Source organism: Dendropsophus ebraccatus, chromosome 3, assembly GCF_027789765.1.
Source record: "Dendropsophus ebraccatus isolate aDenEbr1 chromosome 3, aDenEbr1.pat, whole genome shotgun sequence".
NCBI lineage: Eukaryota > Metazoa > Chordata > Amphibia > Anura > Hylidae > Dendropsophus > Dendropsophus ebraccatus.
The window spans coordinates 172,077,039-172,104,449 of record NC_091456.1 but is presented as its reverse complement, the minus strand read 5'-3'; the positions used below and the strand labels follow the sequence as shown (position 1 = coordinate 172,104,449).

Below are 27,411 nucleotides of genomic sequence, written 5' to 3'. Positions count from 1 at the left end.
AATTTTGGTGTTTGGAAATTTTTTCTCTTCTACAAGGAAGACTCCACCATACCTGAAGACATGTGGGGCTGACTGCACCTCGGAGATCCATCTGCAGAAAGAACAAGAAGGAACATGCTGACAAGTCTTCCACAACTACTGATGCACAAAACTCTACATATTGGTTTCAGGAATTTCTCACATATCGGCCATCATCTCTTCTGAAATCTATGGCCAATTCTGACCTGGCTGTACACTCCTGAGCTAGATGCAAAGCGCCCAGACCATGGAGTATAAAGAGCATAAGTGTCCATGCACAGCATCATCACATAACCTCCATGGCCTCTAGTTACTGTACTGGTGATGATCTATGTAGGAGCAGGGGATCCTGGATCCTAATTTAAGGCTATGTCCACACTGAGGAAAAGGTGAGGAATTAGGTGAGGAATTGAAGAGGAATCCGCTCTTATTTCAGCTTGAAATTCCTCCCGGAAAATATGAACAGAGCAATGTCCCATTGTGTTCAATGGAATTTCCATTCTGTTGTTCACACTGCAGAAATTCAGAGCAGAATTTTCTGCCTCAGATCCGCTTTCTGCCCAAAAAATTGACATGTCAATTCTTTGGGCAGATTCTGCTAGAGGAATCCTATAGAAGTTTATGGGGGCTTAAATTCTGCTTAAATTCCAATTGAATTTTGCTCAAATTCTGCTCCTATTCTGCCAGAGCTGAATAGGAATTTCAAGCAGAAATCTTTCCTCTACAATTTCTCGAGAATTCCTCAGTGTGCACATACCCAAGGCTGGGTTCACACTGAGCAACTCTTGAGGAATTGTAGAATGAGCAGATTCCTCTTCAATTCTTCACCTATTCCTCAGTGTGAACCCAGCCTTATGAGGCAAAGAATTGTGAAGTCAACATGGCAGCAAGGGGGGTATAATACTCACATCTCATTCGGTCCGTCATCAAAATCAACATATTTTTCAATCCTGTTAGAGAAAAGAAGAGAATGAGAACAGGAAATCTTATAGCAGTCGCATATTGGAGCCATCCTGAAATCTGTGCTCTTTGAGGGTGGGTTCAGACTACGGAATTCTCGCAGATAAGTTCCGCGGAATTGTGTTGCCTGTACACGCTCAGGGCCCCGCCTCTCCGCCCGTGCTATAGTCACAATTCTATGCATTCAGCCACCATTCTATGCGGACAGCCAAAGCTTTAGCTGGAGAGCCAAGTTTCCTGATGCCAATCTATAATGCACCATAAGGCAGCAATGGATACAAGAGTCACTTTTCTAAGTTATTTCTGTTTTGAATTTGGTGAGGGAGGTATTACTGCTGTTGTCTCCGCTGCTGGGCGTACCTGTGCATTAGGAGATGGCACCATAGAAACAGCAAGAAGTGGAGACTACGGTGCCTCCCCAGGTACAAACAGCAGAGAGCAGAGACAATGGCCCCTCCATAGGTACAGACAGCAGGGAGCAGAGACAACGGCGCCTCCCCAGCTACAGACAGCGGGGAGCGAAGACAACGGCGCCTCCATAGGTACAAACAGCAGAGAGCGGAGACAATGGCCCCTCCACATGTACAGCCAGCAGGTAGCGGAGATGACGGTGCCTCCATAGGGCAGTTCAACAGAATAATTACGCACTTTGAAATGCTTATGTGCACCCTCCACACCTCCGGACACCTTCACATTTTTTGTATATATTACGGTGCCTCCATAGGTACAGCCAGCAGGGAGCAGAGACAATGGCCCCTCCACATGTACAGCCAGCAGGGAGCGGAGATGACTGTGCCTCTGTTAAGTAACTTAGGCACCAAATTTTAAATGGAAAAAATGGAAGTACTTCAGAAAATGATGATTTTATCCCATTGCTGCCTGATAATCATTCTTCATAAAAACATTCCAGGTCCCCAGTAAATATGACATTTATCCTATATAGTAAATGCCACACTAGTGCTGCCAGTAGAGATGAGCAAATTGCTCATCTAAACAAAGCAAAGCACTTTGTTGGATCAGCGCTCCGCTCATCAAGCCACCTGCTTTTAACGCTGCTCCATCCCCTGCCTCTCCACCCCAGGTGCCGGGGAAAAGCTGCATCCAATCCTGGGAAACTGGGAGAAGTTTTCCATGATTGTATCCATCTTTTCCCGGCATTCTGGGAGAAGTGGCAGGGAGCAAGTTAGTCTGTCCAGGAATTGAAATAGTCTGGCTCCACCCTTTAGGTCTCTCTCCTTAAGTCCTCCCCTAAGTCCCAAATAGTAGTGATGCCTGAGGTGAAGAGGTTGAAAGGTCACACCAGTTCATTTCCCGCTGCTGTTCAGCCTGTCTGCAGTCTCCCTCTCTCGTTCCTGGACCTCCTTACCCATCCGCCTGCTTAGATTGTCTGACCTCCCCGGCCTCCATAAACCCTACTCGGCATGTAAGCTATCCCTATCCTCATAACATAATGTAATAAAACAAAGCAATTAACACATATGCATGGGTAACAATAGCTGCATCACCCATAGCTGCTGTTATGGGGAGTAGAGGTTAAAGGGTTACTCCAGAGAAGCTTGTTGTTTGCGAATACACTGCATTTCTGAAATTATATTACTTTATAATACAACTTAAAAAAAAAAAAAAAAAAAATTATATATATATATATATATATATATGTATACATATACATACATACATACATACATACATACACACACACACACAGGGACAACATGCCCCCCCCCCCCCCCCCCTGTGCTTAGTTCACACACAAAGGGGGGGAGGCACCAAATTAAATCTTTGCCCTGGGTGCAGGAGAGCCTAGCTACACCTCTGCAATCAGAATAAAGAGTTACTTACCAGGGTTCTATATCCAGAGCTAAAAAAAAAAAAAAAAAAGAAAGAAAGATGAGATTTACTAAGATATTAAAAATAGGTAAAAACACCCAATCATTCCACCACATTGGTGGGGATTGTGGAAAGGAGTCAAGGGGGGATGGGAGGGTGGATGGAAGGGGTTGTGGGGGGGGATGGAAGGGGGTGACAGGGTGGATGGAAGGGGGTGACAGGGTGGATGGAAGGGGGTGACAGGTTGGATGGCAGTGGGGTAGAAGATGGCGGGGTGGATTGCAGAGAGGATATAAGGTGTGACAGGGATGGCGATACTTACACAGCAAGACGCTCTCTACAGACTGTAAGGATAAAGCAGAGGGTGCAGTGAGTGAGCGCAGAAGTCATTGTACAAATAAAATGCAATCTTTAATATCCCTCCAGGTGTGCAATGTTTCAACTATCTCAGTCACTGCTTGAAAAAGGCCAAGAGAGCAAAAACATTGCCCATATGGTGTGATATTAAAGATTGCATTTCACTTGGACGTGCTTTCTACTTTGTCTACCAGAAGTTCCTAACTATACAGGTGGCTGGCTATCTGCTATCACCCCATACAATAACACAGGATTTTACCTTACACAGTACAGTACAGCTCAGGGTCTCCACTCTCAGGAGAGACCCCCTCACACAGCTCCTGCTGAACACTATGTGCCTCCTCTTATGAGCCCAGGGATGGGGGGCCTTCTCCTGTCTCCTCTTATGAGCCCAGGGATGGGCGGCCTTCTCCTGCCTCCTCTTATGAGCCCAGGGATGGGCGGCCTCCTCCTGCCTCCTCTTATGAGCCCAGGGATGGGCGGCCTTCTCCTGTCTCCTCTTATGAGCCCAGGGATGGGCGGCCTTCTCCTGTCTCCTCTTATGAGCCCAGGGATGGGCGGCCTCCTCCTCTTATGAGCCATGGGATGGGCGGCCTCCTCCTGCCTCCTCTTATAAGCCCAGGGATGGGCGGCCTTCTCCTGCCTCCTCCTATGAGCCCAGGGATGGGCGGCCTCCTCCTGCCTCCTCTTATGAGCCCAGGGATGGGCGGCCTCCTCTTGTGAGCCCAGGGATGGGCGGCCTCCTCCTCTTATGAGCCCAGGGATGGGCGGCCTTCTCCTACCTCCTCTTATGAGCCCAGGGATGGGCAGCCTCCTCCTCTTATGAGCCCAGGGATGGGCGGCCTCCTCCTCTTATGAGCCCAGGGATGGGCGGCCTCCTCCTCTTATGAGCCCAGGGATGGGCGGCCTCCTCCTGCCTCCTCTTATAAGCCCAGGGATGGGCGGCCTTCTCCTGCCTCCTCTTATGAGCCCGGGGATGGGCGGCCTCCTCCTGCCTCCTCTTATGAGCCCAGGGATGGGCGGCCTCCTCCTGCCTCCTCTTATGAGCCCAGGGATGGGCGGCCTCCTCCTGCCTCCTCTTATGAGCCCAGGGATGGGCAGCCTCCTCCTCTTATGAGCCCAGGGATGGGCAGCCTTCTCCTGCCTCCTCTTATGAGCCCAAGGATGGGCGGCCTCCTCCAACCTCCTCTTATGAGGCCAGTGATGAGCGGCCTGCAGCACCTGGGATGACTTGGGCCAGACAAGAAAACCTGGACTGGCTAGGAAGGGATTGACAAGCCCCACTACCAACCTGCCATCTGGAGATATCTCTTATATATATATGAAATCACTGATTATTCCAATAGTCAATTAAAAAAATACCTTTTATTGCTTCACTTAAAATACCTGAAAAATGTAAGTGGTTGGTCAGACTATGATCGATGCTGTAATGGTAAATGTCTACAGTATTATTTCCATTCAGTTAGTATTGTAGCAAGAAACACTGTATGACTACACTTCATAGGTGCAGAAGGGTTTATTACAAAAATATATATTGTGACAGACACAAGTACAAACATACACAAATATATATACAAGATGATCTACAATTCCCCTGCTTCCGCATCATGGACATGCACTAGATGACAAGCCAGCTACCACGGACGCCGATATCACAAATTCATTTGGGACATTGATCCTCTTATGCCATAAACACTTAACGGCTATCGTAACGGGCGTAATCTGGCTCACCCCGGACCCCCGGGGAACCATTACCTAGACTCCATTATGGCAATCCAGATATCCCGGACACCGACATATACCATCATCAGTGTACCCCACTACACACTGTCATAAGTCTCTGGAATACCCTCCATCCTCGTAGGCTTCAAGGCTCGACTGACTAGATATTTTCTGTGAGAAATAACACCTCTACTGTCAAGATATCCACTCTGACGACCTATCAAGCAATACTGACACCCTTACACGTGACCCACACATTTCCCTGATGAACCCGCCTAACTTGTAACAGCAGGGGAAAACGCGTTGGAAGAAGTGTGACGTCTGTTGTCTGTATCTACCTATGACAGCTAGGTCTGATATAATCATGTATGAAGAGGCATAGATTGGCTAAGCAACGAGAGCCATAGATGCCATTCAGTGCATTATATCAGTTATCTACTCCTGCCTCTGCCAGAACATATCATTGCACTAACATATGCTATTTGGACTACGTGCCACTTACCACTGCTATCGACTTAACATGTTGGCACATGTGAGACATATATCGCATGAATTTGTATATATTTAACTGCTATAGTGCAGGGATAGTTTCTCTGCACCTGGAATTTGGGGACGCCCACACCAGGGGGCACCCTTATTAGCATAGGTAGGGGAATTGTAGGTCATCTTGTATATATATTTGTGTATGTTTGTACTTGTGTCTGTCACATATATTTTTATATATTTTTAATATATATTTTTGTAATAAACCCTAAGTTCTGCACCTATGAAGTGTAGTCATACAGTGTTTCTTGCTACAACACTTAAAATACCAAACACATTAGTTCACAGCCATCACCTTTGCACTCTGTGCCACCAGAGTCTATTTGGGCGCTATTCAGACCTTATAGCATTTTTCAAATCTGGAAGATTTGGGTGCCAATAACCTGTGAAAAAATGCTATAAGGTCTGAATAGCGCCCAAATAGACTCTCTTGTGAAAAACTGGTGGCACAGAGTGCAAAGGTGATGGCATGATGGCAGTGAAATAATGTGTTTGGTATTTTAAGTGAAACAATAAAAGGTATTTTTAATTGACTATTGGAATATTCAGTGATGATATAAAATAAATATAGTCCTTTACATCAAGTTATACTCAGAGACTGTATATATATATATATATATATATACCTATACTATATAGGGAAGTATATAGTGATATAGGGAAGTATACGTTTATGATATATATAATGAAATAGAGGACTAATGTATATAGACAGGTATCATTTGATGCATTGAGGAGATATCTCTATTTTATATGTGTATACCCCTCTATATCATTGTATTGTGTACATGTATGTATATATATATATATAGAGAGAGAGAGAGAGAGAGAGAGAGAGAGAGAGAGAGAGAGAGAGAGAGAGAGAGAGAGACACCTATACCATGATACACATATATGACAGAGTGCAAAAATAGAGGGAGACCACCTGGGGGCAGCACCAGAGACACACAGCAGGTTCCTTGGGGCAGATTTATGGTGCTGTATTATATTAAGGAGACTTGTTGCCCATAGCAACCAATCACAGCTCAGCTTTCACTTCTCACATTGTTATAGAGCTGTGCTGGTTATTATGGAGCTGTGATTGGTTACTATGGAGCTGTGATTGGTTGGTATGAATCTGTGATAGGTTTATATGGATCTGTGATTGGTTGTTATGGAGCTGTGATTGGTTATTATGGAGCTGTGATTGGTTATTATGGAGCTGTGATTGGTTGTTATGTAGCTGTGATTGGCTGTTATGTAGCTGTGTTCAGTTATTATGGAGCTGTTGGTTGTTATGAAGTGGATACACAGTGTGAACAGGCTCTTACCTTCATAGCCAACATAGCGATCGCTGATCCAAAAGAACACGAGAACACAATGATCTGAAAAAGAGACAGCAAACCTTATTCTAGGGATCTACTGGATCACCAACAAATGTAAGTTTTCCATTGGTTCAGATTTGGGGGACACCAGGATTGGGGGCGCATGGAGCTCAGCATAAGGCGGGGGCAGAGAGGGGGAAGATGGGGACAATAAGAAGAAATATGGGGGAGGAGGAGACAGGCATACTTACAGCTCAACTCCTACTCCAACTCTGAGGAATTCTGAGCTCCTCAGCACCTTATATCCCCTGTATGATGTCATAGCGTGCTGTTGATATTTCTTTGTGATGTCATAAAGGCTTGCATTGTGCTGGGAAGAAACCAGGCAACCAATCAGATAGTAGATCATTGGTAGGTGTAATTCACACTCAGCAAAGATAGTTAGATAGATAGATAGATAGATAGATAGTAGATAGATAGATAGATAGATAGATAGATAGATAGATAGATAGATAGATAATAGATAGATAGATAGATAGATAGATAGATAGATAGGAGATAGATAGATAGATAGATAGGAGATAGATAGATAGATAGATAGATAGATAGATAGATAGATAGATAGATAGGAGATAGATAGATAGATAGATAGATAGATAGATAGGAGATAGATAGATAGATAGATAGATAGATAGATAGATAGAAGATAGATAGATAGATAGATAGATAGATAGATAGATAGATAGATAGGAGATAGATAGATAGGGGATAGATAGATGAGAGATGATAGATAGATAGATAGATAGATAGATAGATAGATAGATAGATAGATAGATAGATAGATAGGAGATAGATAGATAGATAGAAAGACAGGAGATAGATAGATAGATAGATAGATAGATAGATAGATAGGAGATAGATAGATAGATAGATAGATAGATAGGAGATAGATAGATAGATAGATAGATAGATAGGAGATAGATAGATAGATAGATAGATAGATAGATAGATAGATAGGAGATAGATAGATAGATAGATAGCTAGGAGATAGATAGATAGATAGATAGATAAATAGATAGATAATAAATAGATAGAATAAATTAGATAGATAGATAGATAGATAGATAGATAGATAGATAGATAGGAGATAGATAGATAGATAGATAGATAGATAGGAGATAGATAGATAGATAGATAGATAGGAGATAGATAGATAGATAGATAGATAGATAGATAGATAGGAGATAGATAGATATATAGATAGATAGATAGATAGATAGATAGATAGATAGATAGATAGATAGATAGATAGATAGATTAACTGACAACAGTCCCAGTGTAACAGGCCGGAGTAAACTGCCAGCCCAGACTATACCCAGGGTTACATTGGCCTAGGCTACATACATATCCCTGGTATATTTCGCACCCCCTCAGGCCATTTTATACCCCCATGAAATCAGGAGATTTTGTGAACTTCATAAATATCTGTGCAGGACGTATTAAGGGTTTTGCGCTATTTCCAATGCCTGCACCTTTTTTCAATGTTTGCACAGGGGGGAAGGGATTGGGTCTTTTTTTTAACTAGTTTTCATTAGATTTTTTTTGTGCAAATGGATGAAAAAAAGAAGTGCTTGTTTGCCTCTGTTTTAATCAGTTTTACCATTAACTTTCAAAATTGAAAAACGGATAAAAAAAATAAATAAAACAGATCGTTTTGAAGGATAAAAAAAAGGGACTGCAAAACATGCAGTGTGAGCCCAGCCTGAGGCATAAATTGTGAAAGATGTATCAAGGCACTTTTGTATAATGATGACTATTGCACAACAACCGTAAAATTTGGCATAGCTCATAAAAAGCTCCTCCTGCTCAAAAAAAATTGAGTAGATGATGCACTGATGGGACAGCGCCATCTACTGTCAGTTCAATGTAAGCACTGTACTGTATTTCCCAACAAGAAGGAGCAGCTGTGTATGATAAAAAAAAGGACATTTTATACCCCGGGGTATACTGTGGCCTGGAGGGGTATAGTTTGGCCTAGGCTATTTTATACCCCGGGTATACTCTGGCCTGGAGGGGTATAGTTTGTCCTAGGCTATTTTATACCCCGGGGTATACTCTGGCCTGGAGGGGTATAGTTTGGCCTAGGCTATTTTATACCCTGGGGTATACTCTGGCCTAGGCCAAAATATACTCGGATACATAATCTGGATGCGGGTTAATCTGGCCTGCTACACCGGGCCTGAAATGACCTTAAAGGGGTACTCCGGCCCTGCAGTATATTTTGTGTGCGGCCGGGGAGGGGGTTAAAATAGAAGCTGGCGGTAACTTACCTCCCCAGTACCAGTGGCAGCTCCCATATCGCACCGCCCCGTGCCCCCGTCCCGTGAGGTCTCAAGGCAGCTCAGCCATTTAGCAGTCGTAGCGGAGTACCGCCTCAGATGCTGAAGGGGAGAGCTGCCCTGAGACGTCACGTCTCATGCCGCAGCCCTGACCAGGAAGCAGCTGCAGTACGGGGGGATGGGGCAGCGCAATCCAGGAGCCACCGCTGGAACTGGGGAGGTAAGTCGCCGCCAGCTTCTATTTCAACCCCCTCCCCGGCCGTACACAAATTATACTGCAGGGCCGGAGTACCCCTTTAAGGACCGAGGCAAATTTTATTAAATATGACCTGTGTCACTTTGTTCATTAATAAATTGGGAATGCTTTTACCTATCCGGCTGATTCTGAGATTGTTTTCTCCTGACCCATTGTACTTCACATTTCTGGTAAATTGGAGTCCCTACTTACAAAGAATCTTTATGAAAAAACTCAAAATATCTTGAAAAATTGCATTTTTCCAACTTTGAAGCTTTTTTGCTTATACAGAAAATGGTTATGCCACATAAATTAGATATTAAATAGCATTAGCAACATGTCTACTTTATGTTGGCAACAAATATTAAACTATCCTTCAATTTATTTAGACAATAAGAAGCTTAAAACGTTAGTAGCAATTTTCCAAATTTTCAGTAAAATTTCAAAATCTGATTTTTTTAGGGACCTGTTCAGGTTTAGGCTATGTTCACACAACGTAAAAGTACGGCCGTTGTTGCCATCGGCAACAACGGCCGTACTTTCCACAGGTGGACTAGCCTGATTTTATCCTATGGGATCACGGCCGGAGCGTATACACATAGTATACGCTCCAGCCAGGATCCCATATGGCACCGCAAAGAACTGACATGTCAGTGAATTGCGGCCGCAGAAAGACTTGTCAGTTCACACAATAAAGCGAGTGGCTCCGGCCGCTTGCTTTATTGTGTGCTGTGAGGAGTTCTGATGCAGGCATGCACGGATGCGCCCGCATCAGAACACTGCAGCCACAGAACGGCCGGTCTCTTACCCCATGTGAACATGGCCTTAAAGTGTATTTGAGGGGACTGTATGTTAGAAAGCCCCACAAAGCACCCTATTTCAGAAATTGCACCCCCCAAACTCTGACGAAACACATCCAGAAAGTGCTTTAACCCTTTAGGTGAGTCACAGAAATAAAAGCTAAATGTGTACAAAATTTGAAAATGTTAATTTTCTGTGCAGAAATTTTATTGTAATCCAATATTTTTCATAATTATAAACCTATTACCAGAGAAATGCACCCCAATAATTATTGCCCCGTTTATAGAAATACCCCATATGTGGCCCTATTGCCCTATTTGATGCAACCACAAGCCTCAGATATAAGAAGAAGAAGCACCAATTGGCTTTTGGAAGCTGGATTTCACTGAAATGCCTTTCAAGGGCCACGTCGCATTTACAGAGCCCTCGTGCTGCTACGAAACCCCCCCACAAGTGACCCCATTCTGAAAACTACACCCCTCAAGGAATCTAACAAGGGGTGCAGTGAGGATATGGACCCCACTGGTGACGGGCACAAATGTGGAACAATGTGACGTGAAAGTGAAAAATTTCATCAAGGGGTCCATATCCTCACTGCACCCCTAGTTAGATTCCTTGAGGGGTGTAGTTTTCAGAATGGGGTCACGTGTGGGGGGTTTTCACTGTCTTGGCAGCACGAGGGCTTTATAAATGCAACATGGTGTTCATCATTCATTCTAGCCAAATCCAGCCTCCAAAATCCAAATGGCTTCGGAGGCTTGCCACCCACATTGCACTTTATGTCCACATGTTGGGTATTTACGTACTCAGGGGAAACTGCTCTACACATTTTGTGTGTTTTTTTTTCTTTTAACCCCATATGAAAATGAAAAAATCCAAGGCTAGACCAACATTATAGTGTAATATTTATGTAAAATTTCATTTTCACGCCACATTGTTCCACATATGTGCCCGTCACCAGTGGGGTCCATATGCTCACAACACCCCTTGTTACACTCCTTGTGGGGTGTAGTTTCCATAATGGGGTCACTTGTGGGGGGTTTTCACTGGCTTAGCAGCACAGGGAGTTTTTAAATGCAACATGGCCCCTCGAAATCTATTCTACCCAAATCCAGCCCCAAAAAGATAAATGGCGCTCCTTCCCATTGCAGGCTCGTCTTGCGGCCGCATAGCTCCTTAAGTCCAAATGTGGGGCATTTCTGTTCTCAGGGGAAATTTCTCTACATGTTTTGTTTTGTTTCTTCTCTTTTAACCCCTTGTGCAAATGAGCAATGTAAAGACTAGTTCAATGATGTTGTGTAAAAATTGGCCTAGCCATAAATTTTTCATTTTCACAAGGGTTTAAAAGAGCAAAAAAAAAAACACAAAACGTGTAGAGCAGTTTGTCCCGAGTATGGAAATACCCCACATGTGGACATAAAACGCCATGCGGCCGCAAGACGGGCCTCCAAAGGGAAGGAGCGCCCTTTTGGCTTTTAGAGGCTGGAATGGATTTCGAGGGCCATGTTGTATTTACAAAGACCCTGTGCTGCCAGGACAACGGAAACCCCCACAAGTGACCCCATTCTGGAAACTACACCCCGCAAGGAATCTAACAAGGGGGGCAGTAAGCATATGGACCCTACTGGTGACGGGCACAGATGTGGAACAATGTGACGTTTTTTTCAATTTCACGGCACTAATGTGCCCGTCATCAAGGGGTCCATATCCTCACTGCACCCCTTGTTAGATTCCTTGAGGGGTGTAGTTTTCAGAATGGGGTCACTTTTGGGGGGTTTACACTGTCTTGGCAACACAGGGCCTTTGTAAATGCACCATGGCATTCACCATCCATTCTAGCCAAATGGCGCTCCTTCCCTTTAGAGGCTTACCCTGCTCCCGAATGGCGCTTTATGTCCACATGTGGGGTATTTCCGTACTTGGGGGAAATAGCACTACACATTTCATGTTTTTCTTAGCTTTTAACCCCTTGTGAAAATGAAAAAATCAAGACTAGATCAATACTTTAGTGTAAAAGATTTTTTACACTAAATGTTGGCCTAGCCTTGATTTTTTTCATTTCCACAAGGGGTTAAAAGAGAAAAAAAAAACACAAAACGTGTAGGGTAATTTCCCCTGAGTACGACATAATGGGGACATAATGGGGACATAATGGGGACATAATGTGCCACATGGGCACAGGGCAAGCCACAAAAGGGACAGAGCGCCATTTAGAGGATGGAATGGAGGGTGGAGGCCATGTCGCATTTACAAAGCTCCTGTGCTGCCAGGACAGTGGGATCAGGTGAGTATGGTGCACACACACCACACCTGCTCTACACACCTCAGCTAACTAACTGAGGTGTGTAGACTCGGGTATAAATATTTATTTTTACGTAGATCGCCACCATTGGCCGGCCGGCGCAGTGATCTGGAGGGTTGCACCATGGCCCCCTTCACTATACACACTGATGATGATTGGTCTCGGACAGAACCAATCATCATTGATTTCTGGGTCCTCGGGTCACCGATGCCCCGGGAACTAGAAAATCACTGTAATTGGCCGGTTTGAATTAACCAGCCAATTACAGCGATCGTCAGCACAGGGGGAGGGTAATTAACCCCCTGTGCTGACAAGCTATGATGGGCTGCTATGATTTATAGCAGCCATCATTACCCGATCGCTGTATGTTCACACACAGCGATTGGGTAAACCACAGGCGTAAATGTACGCTTGTTTGCGTTAAGGCACGGGCTGCGGGGGCGTACATTTACGCCTGTGGTCGTTAAGGGGTTAATGTTTGTGTTGTTTTATTTTATTTCACTTTTTTATTATATTTATATATTTTTATTATTATTATGTTATTTTATTATTTTCATTGTAAGCGTACTTATGGCAAAACAAAAAGAAGAAAGCAACAGGGTTTGTGATTGTAAGTTGTTTTGCAATATACTGTTTTGTTTTTCTTCTTTTTTGTTTTCTTTTTAATTTTTTTTTATGTTTAAATCTTGGTATAGATACAGCCAATCTGTGCTCCATGCTCCCTCCCTCCTGGTATTTGGTCTTTTCTCTGTTCAAAAAAGAGACCAAACATAGGAACTCCCTGTCCTTTGTGTGCTCACACAAGGAAAGACACCTGTTCATCGTGTATGATGTATATTACCTGAGGGCAATTAACTGAGCATAATTATATTATATCCTTTATTATCAGCTCTGCATGATTACCAGGAGACAATGCTCTTTTTTATGTAACATATCAATCAGTATAATATCACTGTGTAGTTTACAGGTTTTGGTGCAGTGTGACAGGAGAGCTGACCGTACAATGCGAGCGCCCTCAGGATTCTCTGCTACTGAATGTGGACACGCAGCAGCTGTATACATGTGTAGTAAAGGGAGACACCTAGTGGTCATATTTATAACGTTGATTTAAACCTAGAAAATAAATAAAGAGAGTATATTGCAAAACTGATCACAACCTGTTGATTTCTTTAAAAAAATCATGACAGTGCCTCTTTAAATCACTTTGTGTTAAAAAAAAAATAATACACATTTATTTTTTAAGTATTCCTTTTTATTTTTCAACAAAAACATTGTTGCTGTTCTGAGCTCCCCATCCCTCCCTCACTATAAACACTATTATCCACTGTTAGGCCATGTTCACATAACGTATGTGTGGTATAAATCACGGCCGTTGTTGCAATTTGTGATTTATACAACACGTATGTTCTATTTGAATGTATGGATTCCTGGCCACAGCGTATACACATGTTCGGGATCTGACATGTCAGTTTCTTGCAGCCACTATTCATTAAATAGAGGCCGCAGAGAACCTTTCAGTTCACACAATGAAGCAAGCGACTCCGGACGCACGCTCCATTGTGTGCAGCGGCGAATTGTGCGCCCACATCTGAATTCATAAGAAATGAAGATCATGCAGCCAGTACTGCAGTACCGGCTGGGATGATCTTCAGTAATAGCGGCCTTTCGGTATTATAGTACCTGCCAGGTCACAGAACAGTCGGTGTTATACATAGTGTGACCATGGTCTAAAATCGTATAACCATAAAGTTTTCCTAATTGGTTACAAATGAAGAACAGAATAACAACAGGTCATCACTATCTGCTCTTACATAGATTGAAGCTCCAGCAATGTTGGAACAGATTAATTTTCTTGTCTTGTGTTCTATCAAGGATGATGCCACAAACAACAGAACTTACTCTCCGCTGTGATGGCTGCTATATACATTTAAAGTGGCAGTCCTTATTTTTTTCACCCATATCAGGCATACACCATCAATAGTCCTACAGCACCATATGTTTTATTACCGCCCTGCTGTAAATGGGTCATGTGATCGCAAGTTTGACCCACAGATAATCACAGTGTTTAATGTGTCAGAGGATGTGGGCTGTCCTGGGTCAGCTGACTTCCTGTGAACTACAGGATGGCACCCATGCCCATTTATTGTTATATTATTCTTTTTCTAGTCACTGCACCTGGCTGCCCAATTGCCCCTTTGTTGTACTTTCCCCTCAACTGGGCAGAAGAGGGCCACTAAGCAGGAGAATACTAAGGGGTAAATAAAGCGCATATTGGCTGTAAGGAGGCACTGAATTCTATACCATTTGCCACTTACTGCTCCCTTTAGTGTCTAAATGTAAATTTACCCAAATGTAAAGGGGTATTTCCATGTTCACAGGATAGGGAACAACAAACTGGTGGAGGGCCACCAGAAAGAAAGTTATATAGATTTGTAAATGACTTCTGTTTAAAAAAAAAATTAAATGTTTGTCCTGTTGTAGTTCCTGCAGGAAGTGGTGTATTCTTTCCAGTACTTATCAGCTGCTGTATGTCCTGCAGGAAGTGGTGTATTCTTTCCAGTCTGACACAGTGCTCTCTGCTGCCACCTCTGTCCATGTCAGGAATTGTCCAGAGCAGTAGAGGTTTTCTATGGCAGTGTTTCTCAACCTGCGGTACGTGTACCCCAGGGATTACATGCCGCAGATTGAGGGAGTATGCCGAAGGAAGGAAAAATAGATGAACTTTGGCTTTGGGTGCTGGGACATTGCTATCAATCAGCATTGTCCCGGCACCAGTCACCACGGCAGCTCTCTCCTTCTTTCCCCCAGCAGCAGCTCACCAGCAATCTATGGGGGACAGGGCTTGGAGATGCTACTGGGGAAAGATGGAGAGAGTCAGGGTGAACAGTGGGAGCAGAGCACCAGCAGCGTCTGCTTCACGCTGTGCCCCTGCGGCTGCTGGATCCGGGTCCCGCGGCATTACTATCCCGATTGGCAGCAAAATGGTGATGGGGTGACAGAGGAGGTTATGGGGTGGATTAAGCATTGGGGGTCCAATCGGGGCAAGAGGGTCCTATTCCGACCAGAGAGGGGTCCGGGCCAGCTACCAGAGAACCGGGCCGGCAAAGAGTCTTGGTGTGCGGGGCTAACCTGCCCAGGGCTCTGACAGGAGTGGAATGTGGACCAGAAGATGGGGCAGCCCCGGTCACCACGGCCACCAGGTAGAAGCAGCGGCAGCGGCGGGTGGACATGGGGGCTTCCCTATCTCCCAGTCCACATTCCACTCCTGTCAGAGCCCGGGGCGGGGTAGCCCCGCGCACCATGACTCCTCACCGGCCCTGTTCTCTGGTAGCTGGCCGGACCCCTCTCACATCAGAATAGGACCCTCCCACCCCCATTGTACCCCCGACCCTAAATCCACCCCTATCACCTCCTCTCTGCCCCATCATCATCACCTCTAACCCCCATCATCACCTCCTCTCACCCCATCATCACCTCCTCTCACTCACATTGTCTCCTCCTCTCAGCCCCATCATCTCCTCCTCTCAGCCCCATCATCACCTCCTCTCAGGCCCCACTACCTCCTCTCACCCCTATAACCTCCTCTCACCCTCCATCATCACCTTCTCTCACCCCCCCCCCATCATCACCTCCTCTCACCCCCCATCATCACCTTCTCTCACCCCCATCATCACCTCCTCTCACCCCATTATCACCTTCTCTCACCCCCATCATCACCTCCTCTCACCCCATCATCACCTCCTCTCACCCCCATCATCTCCTCCTCTCACCCCTCTTGACTACATGGGGGGAGGTATCTGGCTGCAGGGAGACAAATCCAGCTCTGTGGGATATATCCCACCTGCTTTTCTGGCAGACGGTTTACTGATGGCCTGCTCAACCAATTAGTGCACTGTCCCACCGTAACCACTGATTGGATGAGCAGGCTGTCAGTGAGCCGGCAGCCAAAGAAGCAGGTGGAAGCACAGGCAGGTAAGTATGATCTGTTAACCCTTTCCCCGACGAGGACATAACTATATGTCCTCGCGCGAGTGTTCAGAGCGGGGCCGCGCGGCGACCCCGCTCTGAACCGCCACGGTCCCGAGTGCCTTATGTAGCCTGGGGCCGCGGCTATTAGCGGGCACGGTCAGATCTCCGTGCCCGCTAATAAGGTAATCAGATGCAGCTGTCAAAGATGACAGCTGCATCCGATTACCGGCTGCAGCACTTCCCTGGTGTCTAGTGGGTGAGATCGCTCCTCCGGGACGTTGTCCCGGAGGAGCGATCACCGTTACTGAAGCCGGACTGGGACCGCTCCAAGATGGCGCCGTCCCCGACTCGGCACTCGTTTGTTTTCGGCTGCAGCAGCCGAAAGCAAACGAGTGCCGATCTCATTGATCTTTGCTGTATAACTATACAGCAAAGATCTTAATGAGAGATCAAAGTGTATATACTAGAGGTCCCCCAGGGGGAACAACCCTAACCCCAGGGGGGTTTCTAGTATATGTGTAAAAAAAATAAATAAAGTGTTGTTATCAATAAAAAGCCCCCTCCCCTAATAAAAGTCTGAATCACCCCCCTTTTCCCAGGTTATAAATAAAAATAAATAAATAAATAAATAAACATGTTTGCTATCGCCGCGTGTGTAATCGCCCGAACTATTAATTAATGACATTCCTGATCTCGCACGGTAAACGGCGTTAGCGCAAAAATATCCTAAAGTGCAAAATAGTGCATTTTTGGTCGTATCAAATCCAGAAAAGTTGTAATAAAAAGTGATCAAAAAGTCTTATATGCGCAATCAAGGTACCAATATAAAAAACAAATCATGGCGCAAAAAATGACACCTGACACAGCCCCATAGACCAAAGGATAAAAGCGTTATAAGCCTGGGAATGGAGCGATTTTAAGGAACATATATCTGTTAACAATGGTTTTAATTTTTTATAGGCCATCAGATACAAGAAAAGTTATCCATCCTACATATCGTTTTAATCGTAACCACTTGAGGAACATATATAATATGTCAGTTTTTCCATAGGACACACGGCGTAAAAACGACCCCCCCCCCCCCCCCCCAAAGAAAAGGAATTGTGGGTTTTTTTCAATTTCACTGCGCATATAATTTTTTTCTGGTTTCGCAGCATATTTTATGCAAAAGTTCAGCCTGTCATTGCAAAGTACAATTAGTGACGCAAAAAATAAGGGCTCATGTGGGTCTGTAGGTGTAAAAATGCAAGTGCTCTGGCCTTTTAAGCACAAAGGGGAAAAAACGAAAACGCAAAAACAAAAATTAGCCTGGTCCTGAAGGGGTTAAGGGCTTACAGCTAATTAGGTAAATAGGCAGCGGTTACATTCTCGCAGCAAATCCTCTGTGAGAATGCAGAGCCATAGGCCATAACAGTACAGAGTATCGCAGTGGTTTTTGCTGCAAAACGTAAACGTGAATCTACCCTGAAGCAATGTTATTAATGGATGGCATCCTTGGGGGGGGGGGGGGTACTCGGCTGGAGCATCTCGTTGCATGGGGGTACTTGGCTTGAAAAGATTGAGAAACACTGTTCTATGGGGATTTGCTACTGCTATGGACAGTTCCTGACATGAACAGAGGTGGCAGCAGAGAGCACTGTGTCAGACTGGAAAGAATACACCACTTCCTGCAGGATATACAGTGGTTAATACAGTAAGTACTGGAAGACTGGAGATTTTTCTTTTTTAATAACAGTAATTTACAAACCTATATAACTTTCTGAAACCAGTTGATTTGTAAGAAAAAGATTTTAACTAGATAACCCCTTTAATGTTGATTTCAAGATACTTCCAAAATCCTATAGGTGAGACATCATACCAACTGTACTATTGTCCTTCTGACCTGATCTATTAGTAGCTGATTCTGGCATATCACTGTTTATTTTACTTATATCTGATTTTTTCTCTATTCTTCTATAGTTGCAAGCAGACCATTAGTGAAACCGGAGGGACACTCACCTTTCTGATGACATTGGACAGACCGCATCTTTTCAACATATTACTCTTTTAGGAATTTCTCTATGTTTTTTCTTCCCTTGGATCGTTGGGGCATGGGCAGTGTTCACATGGTTCAGTTCCTGTTTGCGATACTGGTGCAGTTTCCGACTATGATGCAGTATGGCTTGCAAGGTATGACTGTACAACACCCGACTCGGGGACAAGGCTTCCATGGAATGGTAGACACCGTGGACTCTTTGGGGTTGACACCCTGTTAGTGATCCGTGACTGTCACCTAATCCTAAGGCGCAACCCTGTGCAGGAGACATCTAACACTAGTCTGGACTAATGATGAGCAAGTACTAAAATGCTCAGGTGCCCGTTACTCGAGACGAGTATTTCCCGATACTCGAGTGCTCGTATCAAGTAACGAACCCCATTGAAGTCAATGGGAGACTCAAGCTTTTTTGCAGGAGACTCAAGTTCGGTAGAGGGAAGGTCGTGTGAAAACCTGTCAACCTCAGAAATTGATGGAAACACAACTGAAATTGACAGGAAACAGCAGGGGCAGCATGTATGCATACCTCTGAGGCTGCCTAATGGCACCATTATGCCTAATTCTGTGCAACAGCCGGGTTAAAACAGAAGGACAGCAATGCATTCTGGAACCTGTAGTACTGAGTACATCTGCTCAACCAGGAAATAAAGAAACACAAAACAGAACAAAAAAACACAAAACAAATGGATTTTTGGTAGTTTCAAAACTGGGATAGATAGGTAATAAATAATGCTATATGCTTCTGCTGAAGTTTAATTTTTTTCTTGCCTCGATCCGAGTTCCCCTTTAAGAAAAAATAAGAAAATATTAAATTAAGAAAAAAGTACAATATATCTATACATGGTGTCTTAGTAAGGGGTGGTGTGGTACATCATAGTGCAAATTTTTTGGGGGGAAAGCACACATCCTTCTAAACTATCAAAGTGGTAAAAGTGAACACAAACTGTGCAATCAAACACCAACCAATGAAAAGTGAGATAAGTGCAGAACTTTAAACTTTTACCATGTGAACTATGAACTGAAAACTATGAACCCATCAATAGTGACATCCCATTCCCTAGTTGACTAATGTGACAATTCTAAGTGCTAACTGGTTTAAGCGCTAACAAACAAGCATGAGTACAGCTAGATAGATTTCTCTCTCATACTGTGCAAACTTACAATATGTATTGTAATAGAGGCATGGTTTGGGAGCACAGATATCTGCCACTGAAGAGGTAGATATCTTGGTAGGTCCATTGGTTAGGTCTGCTCGGGGGCACCAGCATATACTGGTAGTAATGGACTATGCTAACCGTTATCCTGAGGCCATCCCACTGCGGCACACATCGGCAAAGCTGATAGCCAAGGAGCTATTTGCCATGTTTTGCCGAGTGGGACTACCCAAGGAAATCCTTACGGATCAGGGTACCCCTTTCATGTCCAAAGTCACCAGAGAACTGTGTAAACTCTTCAACATAAAACAGCTACGCACGTCTGTATACCATCCTCAGACAGACGGACTAGTAGAAAGGTTTAATAAAACCTTGAAGAGTATGCTGAAAAAGGTGGTGGACAAGTATAAGAGGGAATGGGATGTAATGTTACCCTATTTAATGTTTGCCATTCGGGAGGTACCACAGGCCTCTACTGGGTTTTCTCCCTTTGAGTTGATCTATGGCAGACATCCCAGAGGCCTGTTGGATATTGCAAAGGAGACTTGGGAGCAGGAACCCACCCCCCACAAAAGTATTATAGACCACATTGCTGGTATGCAGGACAGGATGGCGACCATTATGCCCATTGTTAAGGAGCACATGGAGGCTGCTCAAAGGGCTCAAAGCCGGGTCTACAACAGGTCCGCCACAGTAAGGACCTTTAACCCAGGCAATCAGGTTTTGGTTCTAATTCCCACCGTGGAAAGCAAATTTTTTGCCAAGTGGCAGGGACCCTATGAGATAATCGAGAAGGTGGGGGAAGTTAACTACAGGGTACGTCAGCCTGGTAGGAGGAAGCCCGAGCAGATGTACCATGTCAATTTGCTGAAAGCTTGGAAGGACAGGGAGAGTCTGCTTACGGAAAGGTCTCCAGCTAATCTCCATTCTGTACTACCCCCTAAGGCTACAGTTACGCCTGCGGTGGCCGGTGCGGAGGTGACAATTTCGGAAACCCTCACAAAAGGACAACGCCAAGAGGCTAGGGAATTTGTAGCCAGGAATACAGACGTCTTTTCGGAATTACCTGGGCACACGTCTGTAATCAAGCATGACATTGTCACAGAGCCAGGGGTAAAAATTTGTCTAAGACCATACCGAGTCCCTGAGGCACGTCGGCAGGCCATTGCAGAGGATGCATGCTACAGTTAGGCGTCATAGAAGAGTCCAAATGAATGGGCCAGTCCCATTGTTCTGATTCCCAAACCAGATGGGACTCTTCGTTTTTGTAACGATATTAGAAAGTTAAACGAAGTTTCCAAATTTGACGCCTATCCCATGCCACGTTTAGACGAGCTTATTGAAAGACTGGGAAGCGCTCGGTATTTCACTACTCTCGATCTCACCAAGGTATACTGGCAAGTACCCCTAACGGAGAGCGCTAAAGAAAAGACAGCCTTCATCACCCCTGAGGGTCTTTACCACTATGTCGTGTTACCGTTCGGACTTCACGGGGCCCCCGCGACGTTCCAACGCCTAATGGACATAGTGCTGAAGCCTCACAGGAGATACGCATCAGCATATCTGGATGATATTATCATCTTCAGCTATGACTGGGATAGTCACTAGGCCAAAGTACAGGCCGTAGTGGACTCTCTAAGGGCAGCTGGCCTCACTGCAAACCCCAAGAAGTGTGCTGTTGGGATGGAGGAGACGCGCTACTTGGGGTATGTGATTGGACGAGGTGTAATTAAGCCCCAGGTCAACAAGGTCGATGCTATCCAGGGATGGCCTCAACCTGTGAGCACCAAACAGGTCAGGGCATTCTTGGGCATTTTTGGGTATTACAGGCGGTTTATACCCAACTTTGCCACAGTGTCCGCTCCCCTGACCGACCTTTTTAAAGGTAAAGGGTCAGTCATGATGCGGTGGAATGCAGAAGCAGAAAGCGCTTTTCAGGCCTTGAAGTTGGCGTTGTGTGGATCCCCCGTCCTCATTACGCCAAGCTTCAAGAAAGAATTTATTGTGCAGACGAATGCGTCAGAGGTAGGGCTGGGAGCTGTTCTGTCACAGGAGGTGAATGGAGAGGAGCATCCTGTTACCTACCTGAGCAGAAAACTCACACCAGCCGAGAAAAATTACAGCATCGTAGAAAGGGAATGTCTGGCGATAAAGTGGGCCTTAGAGGCACTAAGATATTACTTGTTGGGGCGACGGTTCCGTCTGATAACTGACCACTCACCCCTCACTTGGATGAGTAGGTCCAAAGAGAGAAATGCCAGAGTCACAAGGTGGTTCTTGTCTCTGCAAAATTTTAGTTTTTCAGTGGAGCATCGAGCCGGGAGACTGCAAGGCAACGTCCCGGACCCATTGTTTGATGTCAGGAGTTTACCCCAGTGCGTCTAAACTGAGGGGGAGGGAATGTAATAGAGGCATGGTTTGGGAGCACAGATATCTGCCACTGAAGTGGTTAAATTGTGTCTGGTAAGCCCTGGGTGTGTCTCTGGTAACCAAGGGGTTAACCCAGACACAGGTAAAGCAGGATTGATAGCCTGGTTGTCTGTGTTGGCCATAGCTAACATAGACAGATTGTAAAAATACGTACTGGGACCTGAAGGTATTGCATGGGCCACACCATACTTTGTTATTTGTACCCGTGGGCTGGATAGCTGGTCCCATGTATAGTCAGGGATTGGTTATGTCCTAGTAAGTGCTCAGCCGAGCAGGGTTTATTTGTGTTTAAGCCTTTGTTAAGGTTTGCTTTGTGTTTTGACGCTAAGTGTGAAATAAAAACCACTTAAATTGGACGTTACCCTGTCTGTGTCCCTGCTTACTGCACTGCTACCTAGGATCGACCAGAGCTATTCCCCACAGTATGTATCCCAACAAATTAAACTGAAGGGTAACCATCATTTCCAAATTTCTGACATGTCACCAAACTTGGTAGGGTCCAAGTGCTGACCCTAACCCTACTTGCTTAAAGGAAGGAGCAGAGGGCCCTCAGCAGAGTGTGGCATCTGTTCCTTCCTGATCATCACTTCCCGGATAAACAAACAGAAACAAAAAGGTGACGACCTGACCACCTCTGCCCTATTTTGGCAACTGTTGGGAGTAAGGAGGCTGACATGTCAATATGAAAGTTAGAGTCACGTCAATCGTTCTATGAAGTGATAGTTACCCTCCCCTTTAAGGCACAAACAGCATTAACAAACTATTAACTGTGGCAGTGTGTAGGCTAAACATTATTTTTGTCAACTCCATTTCCTCACTCTCCTCCTCACTATGAGTTACATCCATGACAACAACCTCACTGTCTGACAACCGGGTCTCATCGTCATCATCAGACACCTCTTCCAACCCCGCTTGCAAAAGTCTCCAATGCCTGCTAAAGCAAGAGGAGGCAAGGCCCCCTCTCCGGGTGGGTCACGTTATTCGATTTTGAGCCAGGATGGGGATGGATCCACCGATGCCACTGGGGAACCCCCGGTCTCATCGGTGGAGGCCATCCTGCTAGAAATATCCAAATGTAATTCTCTATTATGGGCTTAGCCACACAGTTGGGGGTCTGTATCCTCAGAGATAACGTTTGTCCGCCAGGATCTAGCAACAGTGAAAGATAGACTTATTTCTATGGAAAAGCAGGTTCCTATTTTTGAGAGTAAAATGGAGGTGTTGGAAAATAAGTTATCAAATTGGGAAAGGGAGAGTCTCCAGACCAGAGAGAAAATGGTGGATCTAGAAGATCGAGCCCGCCGATGTAATATCCGATTAATTGGTTTTCCAGAGGGCTCAGAGGGGACGAACGTGGTGGAATTCTGCTATAAGTGGATGGTGGACACATTTGGTAAAGAATCCTTTTCTCACTTATTTGGGTTAGAAAGAGCGCATCGTGTCCCATTTAAAGAAACCCTTCTCTGGAGCCCTCCGCCAACAATGTTCATTAAAGTTCTATGCTCCAATGATAGGGATACCGCCTTAAAGTTGGCTAGAGAGCTAGGAGATGTAAAATACAATGGGGCCAAGCTTTATACCCTGATTACTCGCGGGATACACAGCGTAAAAGATTTTCTTATAGAGATGTTAAGAAAAGACTCAAAGCAGCAGGCATTTCATTTTCTCTTCTATTCCCCGCAAAGTTACGAGTAATGTACGATAATAAGGTTCAATTTTTTGTAACTGCACAGGAAGTGACAAAGTGTTTGGACTCCAAGGGACTGCGATTGTGCGATGGGGACACCCGCTGGGGGTAGTAGTTGTTGGTAGTGGTCGGTAACACCCGGGTAGCCAGTTGCCAGATGTTAGGTCACGGTTATGGCACGAGGGGAGCTGACTAACCCATGGGGACCTGACCATGCAGGTCCCCAGCAATTCTTCGTTGCCCTTAGTCAAGGCAACAATAACTAGACCAATTCCAGGGTTCAGAAACAACGATGGTTGTGCGTTTATTAACACGGTGATTGTCAAAAGCAACAGTCTCTCTGGATGCAACCAGGAATAGGTAAACTTATATATAGCCAAGCATATAGGTGATGCTGCAATAGGCCGTGGTGTGACAGTTACTTGGAGTAAACAGAATCTTAGCGGAGAATGAGGGTAGTAGTGCCCTGAGAATGATGCTGGGTGGAATAGACTGAATAGAATACTTGCTGTTGATGCTGATGAGAGAAGTAGTGACTGAAGAACGACACCCAGATCTTAAACTTAAACTGCAGAATCTTGAAGATGAGACTGATCAGGACTGGACCGAAATCTGTCTCTAGAACAGGGGAGCGAATCACCCTGAGTTGCGGCCTTGTCTGGAAGCAGCAGAGCACATTCTCCCTCCTGAAGGTGGAGGAGAGAACAACACGACCTTCTCCCTTGAGAGCTGGGAGGAAGACTGAGGTAGAGAGGAAGTGACCAACTGACCCCAGTCAAAAGCTTGACGGCTATTGGGGTTACTATGGCAGCCGGGGAAGTCACATGACACTGGCCAGTTGCATCATCACACCATTCAATAACAGGCAAATGAATATACATAGGAAAGCATGAGAAATACAAGACTTGAACACTGGGGGCAATACAACACAACCTGTTTGCAGTGGCCATTAACCCTTTCCAGTACAGTTACCAGTGAAATACTAATATGCACAGAGATACACAGAGATATGGAGAAACACAAAGAGAAATCTTCTGTACTTGGACACTGCATACCTCCCCACTAAGAATGAGCCGACCTCGGCGAATCAGAAGTTGAGGTACATGTATGACATGGGTGAACAAGACAATAAGACAATAGGAAGGAATGTGGGTGTGAGTGTGTGTGTGTGTGTGTTTCCCACGCTCAAGGCACAGGTGATGAGAAGAAAAATATGAAGAGAGAGAAAAACCCTAGTGGCAGGACTTCACCTAGGGGTGCCTAATGTACTCTGGCGACCAGGTAGCTAGTGCGTTAACCATCTGACATGGATGTCAGGACTACTCAACTGCTGGTGGGCGACCCTCAAGTTCCAGACAGTTTGGACAGTAGGTTTAGGCCCCGTTCCCACTGAGGAAAGGTAGCGGAATTCCGCGACGGAATTGTCCGCCGCGGAATGCCGTTAGCCTCCCGCTCATAATGGGAGTCTATGGCAGGCGCGCGCTCCTGCCCTGTCCGCGCTGAAGAATGAACATGTTCATTCTTCAGCGCGTACAGAGCAGGAGCGCGCACCTCCCATAGACTCCCATTATGAGCGGGAGGCTAACGGCATTCCGCGGCGGACAATTCCGTCGCGGAGTTCCGCTACCTTTCCTCAGTGGGAACGGGGCCTTACAATGAAGGCAGGTTACCCTACTGGAAAAGAACACGTTGAAACCTGTGTTAAACCTTGGGTGTTCTGACAACTTGAGCAGACGTGTCGTGCATGAAGTCATTTGGACACCTTGGAGAGAGAAAGAATAAAATAATAAACACAAGCATACATTGGGATCCCTCGTACATGCCAATAGGCCATACACACGAAAAGGCGCTAAAGGTGCAATATGTATGAACAAGTGTGAGTGTTGAGTGTGTCTATGTGTAGCAACTACTGTGTGTTGGGAGTGTATGTGATGGGACAGAACGGAGATGAACAAACAATGGAAACACAAGGAAGGGAAACATAGAAGACAGAAACACTGTGAGGTCCTGAAGAACACTGGCTCAAAGGAATCTTTCCAGTGGATAATACAACAATACAATATATGTTGAAAACAAAATACTCTCTAGAAAATACACTCTTTTAAAAATAAACTTTCTCTGAGGCTATATATATATATATATATATATATATATATATATATATATATAAACTTGCTTCTTACTCAGAGGAGGAGAAAAATATATGACTTTGATACAAAAATATACTCTGGTTGCTGAAGTGCAATAATAAACTTTATAATCACATACTCACGGAAGTGCTTTTTTTTTTTTTTTTTAAGAGAAACTGTTTAGTAACTGAGTGTCCTTTCAGCTCATGGCTGGAGATGGTAAAAAAGGTCTTGGTCTGGTGGACCAGGTACGAACCTTAAAGGAGAAGTCCAGCGAAAATTTTTATTAAAGTATTGTATTGCCCCCCAAAAGTTATACAAATCCCCAATATACACATATTACGGGAAATGCACATAAAGTGCTTTTTTCCCCTGCACTTATTACTGCATCAAAGCTTCACTTCCTGTATAACATAGTGATGTCACGACCCGACTCCCAGAGCTGTGCGGGCTGTGGCTGCTGAAGAGGATGATAGCAGGGGGTCACTGAGGGACACAGGGCACTGGAGGGACACTGAGCATCCCTCTGCCATCATACTCTCCAGCAGCCACAGCCCGCACAGCTCTGGGAGTCTGGTTGTGACATCACTATGTTATACAGGAAGTGAAGCCTTGATGCAGTAGTAAGTGCAGTGAAGAAAAGCACTTTATGTGCATTTCCTGTAATAACTGTATATTGGTAATTTGTATAACTTTTGGGGGGCAATACTTAAATAAACATTTTCAGTGAACTTCTTTAAACCTCGCAGGTACAACTTCAGCAGTATACAAACAAAATAGTAACAACAGAAACAGGTAGAGTGTCCTTTTATTCTCTGTAGTGAGCTGGTGGTGTCCCTCGAGTTGAGCGCTCAGACCGTCTCAGCGTAAGAACACCTTCATCAGCAGCTCGTTCTGGTGCAGCTTGGTGGTCATCCACGGTAGCTAGTTGAGGAGGAGCTGCAAGCTGTGGAGCTGCAGGAGGGGGAGCTGCAGGATGCGGAATGACCGGAATGCTCCCGGGGACCTCCTGGTAGCCAATGGGCATGAACGGCTCAGTTTGTAGCATATCCTCGAGACAAAGCGGTGTAGACAGAGCCTCTGGGGCATGCAGAGGTGCCTGAACAAGTTCCGGATAAGGTGCTGTGAGGCCTTGCAGATCCTCTCTCGTACATCGCTTTATCCTATTCCGGTGCACGATTTGAGGGGTTAGGCCTCGCTTCTTGACCTCCTACACATCAGTCTCTGGATAGGGGATTGAGGAGATGGTGTAGGGTTCAGGTTCCCAAAGACTTTCAAGTTTGTGAGAGCGGTGGTACTTTTTAAGCCAAACTTTATCCCCCACTACTAGTGGTGTGGCATCCGCCCTTTGATTGTAGGTATTCTCCTGACGCTGGTGAGCTTCTCCCATTTTTTGATCAACAATCTCTCGGGCATCCTGGATTCTCCTCTTATGCTCCTGGACCCAGTCAGTGTCAGGCAGAGTACTGAGAGTGTCAGGGACTTGAACTCCAAGGGCGCGGTCCTGAGGAAGCTGACCTTGGCGCCCAAACATCAGATAGAAAGGGGAGTAGCCAGTGGAGCAATGAGTGGTGTTATTGTAGATTTCCACCAGCT

The 27,411-nt window shown here is 45.1% G+C and overlaps 1 long non-coding RNA gene across 1 annotated transcript; it reads left to right on the top strand.

Annotated features, from left to right (window-relative positions):
- The first annotated feature begins 6,771 nt into the window (after positions 1 to 6,771).
- LOC138787477 (uncharacterized) lies at positions 6,772 to 13,561 on the top strand. Its single transcript, XR_011362384.1, has 2 exons — positions 6,772 to 6,848; positions 13,372 to 13,561. It is a non-coding gene; the product is annotated as an uncharacterized lncRNA (long non-coding RNA).
- The last annotated feature ends 13,850 nt before the right edge of the window (positions 13,562 to 27,411 follow it).